Source organism: Lontra canadensis, unplaced genomic scaffold, assembly GCF_010015895.1.
Source record: "Lontra canadensis isolate GAN:19392208 unplaced genomic scaffold, GSC_riverotter_1.0 scaffold9, whole genome shotgun sequence".
Lineage (NCBI taxonomy): Eukaryota > Metazoa > Chordata > Mammalia > Carnivora > Mustelidae > Lontra > Lontra canadensis.
This window is the reverse complement of record NW_022631003.1, coordinates 14,450,724-14,456,723: the sequence shown is the minus strand read 5'-3', so window position 1 is coordinate 14,456,723 and position 6,000 is coordinate 14,450,724. Positions and strand designations below refer to the sequence as shown.

Genomic DNA, 6,000 nt, shown 5'->3' with positions numbered 1-6,000 from the left:
TGGTTGGATGGTTGGATGGATGGTTGGATGGATGGTTGGATGGATGGATGGATGGTTGGATGGTTGGATGGATGGTTGGACGGATGGTTGGACGGATGGTTGGATGGTTGGATGGATGGTTGGACGGATGGTTGGACGGATGGTTGGATGGCAGAGATGGATGAACAGATGGACTCTCACAGTAGCCAAGTACTAGGAATGCACACACTAAGTTGAACTCGTCAATCCTTTGCCTCTTTCCCTATTCTGGACCTGATCTGAGATCACCTCACCCTCTGCAATGACTTCACACCACACAGACTTTATTTTTGGCTTGGAACACTCTTTCTTCCTTCAACTCCTACTCCCCTTGGGGACTCAGCATAAATATCAGCTCCTCTGAGAAGCCTCTCCTGACTCATGACTTGGGGAGATCCCTTTCTCACGTGCTCCTACCGCCTGCTACATTCCTTCTGTTGCTGAGCACACCCCACTGTTTCGCAGTGGTCAGGGTACATGCTTCTGTCCTTCGCCAGACCGCAAGCTGGCTGTGAAGGCAGAGAGGACGTCTTGTTGGTCACAACATCCTCAGTGCCTGGCATAATGACTGGTCCAGAGGAGGTGAGTGACGAGCAGTTGTTGAATGAATGCACGAGTAAATGAGAAAGCTCATGCAGTCCCTTAAAGTTCAGAAGAGGCAGGGGTCCTACGGGTGAGAGCCTTGGACATGGAATTAAAACACCTGTGTTTAATCCTTTTTGTCACAATATTTTCATCCCAGCCTCTCAGATAAGTTACGAAAACTTTCCAAGTCAGCTTGCTCGCCTACAAAATGGTATCTTTTCCAGAGTGTTTATTTCAATGAAATCAACGTCTTGTTAAAGCATTTTGTAATTTACAAAGTACTATACATTGATTATTGCTATATTGCAACCCCAACCATTTTATAAGACTACATTACAAGACTCTAATATTTCTCCGATTTTCTACTGCTTTCATGAATGCAACTTTGTCTTTTCTGCAAGTACATCTTTATCACAGAGGCGACGCTCAGATAGGGTGAGCTAGGAAATCTGTATTCCTGTTGTTGAAGCTCAGGCAGTATGGACTGGTTCATGAAGCTGAAAGTTCCACTGGAGAGAGCTATTTTCAGTTTGCTATGAAACAAGGTATTTCTTTTCTTTCTTTCTTTTTTTTTTTTTAAAGACTTTATTATTTATTTGACAGAGAGAGAGAGAGAGATCACAAGTAGGCAGAGAGGCAGTCAGAGCAAGAGGGGGAAGCAGGCTCCCTGCTGAGCAGAGAGCCCAATGCGGGGCTCGATCCCAGGACCCTGAGATCATGACCTGAGCCAAAGGCAGAGGCTTAACCCACTCAGCCACCCAGGCGCCCCTTAATTCAATACTTTTGACAGAATACAGCACATTGATGAGAACATTCATGCCAGCAACATCCATATTCCAGTGCTAAGGATTCTTATATATACTATGTTTCCTTCTTTTTTCTTTTCTTTTTCTTTTTTTTTTAGATTTTATTTAAGCGACTGAGACAACACAAATGGAGGGGTGGATAGAGTGGGGAAGAGCAGAGGGAGAGGGAAAAGCAGACTCCCTGCTGAGCAGGGAGCCTGATGTGGGGCTCGATCCTGGGACTCCAGGATCATGACCTGAGCCCAAAGGCAGATGCTTAACCCACTGAGCCACCCAGGCACCTTATACTTGCTTCTTAAATGGTTGGTGATATTGCAATAATTCAGTCCTAAAAAAAGCTAAGTGACCATTAGGGCCTGTCAGTTCTCTCCCTGTCAATTCCGGGGCAGAATCTCATTAATAATAGCTGGGAGGACTCAAAGCTCTTAGTCTGCTAGCAGGACTTTTTGACTCTGGGGTGTTATGACTATAATTTTCTCATGAACCTAACTCTTGTGGCTGTGACTCTCTCTCGTCTTTCTCACCTTGCTGTGTCAGCACCCTGGTCTAGGGCCATCAATAATGTCTGGCTTCTCCTCCTTCTCCCTCACTGCTGCCTTGTTTCTCTCCAGTGCCTCACTCACTTGGTCACGGTGCTGCCCAGGGTCCTGCTCTACTCTCACCTTGCGGTTTACAGTGAGCGGTCCCCTTGGCTATGCACAACAGTGGTTTGCACCTGATTTGCCTCAACTGGGACCCCCTGATAAAGAATTCTGGTCAGTCCTCATAACCTCTGTTTTGGTGGTCCTTACCTCACTAGGATAGTGGATTCTGCCCACCTCTCAACTCTCATACTCCCAAGTTCTGTGATTAAGTACACAAAATCTGGTGCCTAGAGCTTCACCCCCTAAAGTCTGCTGTCCTCCCCTTCCTTGAGCAGACTCCCCAGCAAGCTCCCTTCTTGCTTAGGTTGACCCTCATGTCAGCTCTGGCCCAGCAGAGCTATCTTTAGATATCACACTATCTTTAGAGAACTTTGGAAAGAATTAATTAATTAATCAAGGAATAATTGATGGATTACATTAGTTTTAGGTATACAATGTGATGATCTGATATTCATTCATATATGCTGTGAAATGGTCACCACAAAAATAGAAGGAATAACTTTAGAAGGACAAATTTCCAAAACCACTTCTCACAGATTGGTTGGATTTTAATAGATAGCTTTGTGAGGTGATAATCACATATATTCTTCCACTTGGTTTTCTCATGTCGAAAGATAAATTTCTTTGGCTTAACAGATGAAAGTGATAAAAGTTTTTCCGGTCCTTATAACTTAACCTCTTACAAATGACAGAGACTGGTGGTTGTTCCTTGTTATCCCATCTTTCCTTCTTTCTTCAGTAATAAGCTGCTCAGCTAAGGACATTTCCCAGCCTCCTTTGCAGGGAGGTGCCTCCCTGTGACCAAGTTCCAGCCAATGGGGAGTGAGTAGAAGTGAGAAGTGAGCCATTTGTTGCTGTTGCAGTATGGGCCCAGCACTGGTGACCCATCTTCGGCCATGTAGACAAGAGCAGGGAGCCACGTAGAACAAGCTTAGGCTTCTGAAACCCTATCTCCAGAGATCGGAGCTCTCCCATTAAATAAACTTCTATCATATTTAAGATAAGATATTAGGTTTGGGTCTTTGTTAAAAGCTAAATCTATATCCTGATAAGCCTTTTCACTTGAGTCTAGCCCTCCAATGTATCCTTCTTGAATTGCTATTCTAAGAGGCACCTATTTATAACTAGGTATTTGCAGATGTAAATTTTTTATAAAACCACAATCAACCATTACCCAGTACACATGAAGTACTCATTTTTCTTAAAAGCATTACATCATGATTAAAGATCAGAGTTTTTTTAAAGAGATAATCAGTGTATGTGGAAATTGTTTAAATGTAAACTCTTACATTGTTATTCTTTTTTCCCTGGCCTATATTTGTCAAGGTCCTAAAAATTATATTCTTGTATGGTTGTAATGTTCCAGTTATAGTGAAGAATGAATGTTAAGCTTTTCCTTTAGAAAGAAATGAGAGGAACAGGGGTATCAAGAAACACAGAAAAATACTGGCAAACTTGAAGGGAACTGATTACCCATGAGAAGCGTTTTACTTTCTGTTCTTTAAGGATATAATTAGTGCTTAAGAAACCTTTTAAGATGCATGCAAAGATTCTATATCAGGCTATAGTGTTCTAGAAGATCAGAACAATTAGGAGAAATTGTTGGTAGGGAAGGAGGTGGACAGAAAGTCAAAAGGGAAGGGCTACACATTAAATGCATGGGAGTAGCTGACAAAATAGGTTTAAGGAGGTCATGGGAGACCTTTGCTCCCATCATCCCTTTAGCTTTGCACTTGGCTGTTAGTACCCTGCTATCACTGAATTATGGCTCCTCCCATGTGGAGGGCGTCTTGGGGTCAGACTGAGGCAAATGGAGTGGGTCTAGAACAAGTGTCAGGTTCTCTTGAAGTAGATGATGTACATACAGTTAAAGCGGTTTATTGGGGGAAAAAAAAGAAGCACAGAGAAAGTGCACCAGATCTTCTGCTGCCATTAATTTAGAAGAGAAGAGAGATCATACCCACAGTTGCTCTGGTGCACCTCTAGAATAAATTTCTCTTTACATAGTACTTTCCCCAATAAGGCTTCAAAGGAACAAGTGCAATATTTCCATTTGGGGGAGCCATATGTGCCACAAATGAGTTTCTTTTAAATTTTAAAGTAGAAAGCTTCAGAGTTCTGAGAAGAGAAATTTAAAGTCCTGGTTAAGGGAAGAAACAGTGTACTTCTAAGCTGGGCTCAGAGCTGGAAGCTGGAAAGGTGATGCCTAGTTATACCACCAACTCACCATAAAGCCCAAGTCATCATTTCATTTAGACCTCATTTTCTTCATTAGTAAAATAAGGGGACCTCAATAAAAGCTCTCTAGCCTTGATAATCTATGACTCTACAAAGAAATAGCAATGTCAGGTAAGGAAAAACCGAGGAAATCAATAACTTACAGAAGGTTAATAAACTTTATAAAAATATGCAGTAGCTAAACTTAAATTCAAGTATCCTGCTAATGAGTAGAGGAGGTGAACTCTTCTAGAAAACCCTTGTTTACCAAGATGGGACGTGAAACCTCACGCTTTTAAGTATTTTGAGAACAACAATAACATCCTTTAAAGACTGAGGTTGAGGGATGGTCTCCCATCTTTATACACTCATTATGTAATATTAAGATTTCACATTAAGACATTTCCAGGGCACAACTTTTAACTTTCTAACAAGACTGTCATAATGAGGTCCTAACTTCTGCAGGAAAAAATAAAGATGTGGAAAGGAAAGGTAGGTGCTTATCTCAGGGAAAGATGATGAGGGATTTTTAAAAAAAAACAAACTTAATTTAAATTCAATTTAGCTAACATATACTGTATTATTAATCTCAGGGGTAGAATTTAGTGATTCATTCGTTGCTTATAACACCCAGTGTTCATTACATCAAGTGCCCTCCTTAATGCCTGTCACCGAGTTATCCTATCCACCCACCCAACTGCCCTCCAGCAACCCTCAGTTTGTTTCCTAGAGTTAAGAGTCTCTTATGTTTTGCCTCCCTCTCTGTTTTCATCTTATTTTATTTTTTCTTCCCTTCTCCTATGCCCATCTGTTTTGTTTCCTAAATTCCACATATGAGTGAAAGCATATTGTATTTGTCTTTCCCTGACTTATTTTGCTGAGCATACTACTCTCTGGCTCCATCCATGTTGTTGCAAATGGCAAGATTTCATTCTTTTTGATGGCGGAGTAATATTCCATTATATACGTATCTGTATACACACACACACACACACACACACACACCACAAGGATGATCAGGGATTGTTGACAACAGTTTACTGAATATGAGCTCAGCCTTCCATTGTCTCTCCTTAGTAGCCCAGTTTCACTTAATCACAATCACTCTTAAATTTATGTGTCCAGCATATATCCATCCCCTAAGCTCCCACTGCTACTACTGCCACCTTGAACAATTCTTGGATGTTTCATGAGCACAACAAACATAATCTGTGCAAAACTGATAGTGAGCCCACCACATTTCACTGGTTCTTCTTCATGTTTCCTTCTCCCAGCGACTGACTCCCATTATACTCCTTCACGCAAACCAGAAACCTAGGAGTCATCTCAATTCCATCTTCTCCCTCATCCTCATAAATCCTTCTTGACTCTAATTCCTAATAGCTCTCAACTTCATCCTTTCTTTCCAACTGCACAATCACTCTTTCAGTCTAAGTTACCACCATCTGATAGCCCTTCATCTTCTCATGGCCTCCCCCTCCCCCAAGCCAGTGATCTTTTTTAAAAGTGTGTATCTCACCATGTTGACGCCATGCTTAAATCCTTTCAATAGCTGTTCATGTGGGGTAAAAAAAAATTAACACAATCTACAACAACCTACATCTGGCTCCTGCTTAACTCACCAGTTCTGTTTTCCACCATTCTGCTCTTGTTCTCTCTTCTCCAGCCCCCTCCTTTTCTTTCAATTCTTCAAAAATGCCATGTGCCTTCTTGCCTCTGGTCCCTTCTGT

The 6,000-nt window shown here is 41.7% G+C and overlaps 1 protein-coding gene across 7 annotated transcripts in view; it reads right to left on the bottom strand.

Moving 5' to 3' along the window:
- Positions 1 to 6,000, bottom strand: part of GRIP1 (glutamate receptor interacting protein 1) — a 663,043-nt gene that overhangs the window by 96,353 nt on the left and 560,690 nt on the right. The gene's annotated exons all lie outside the window — the stretch shown is intronic.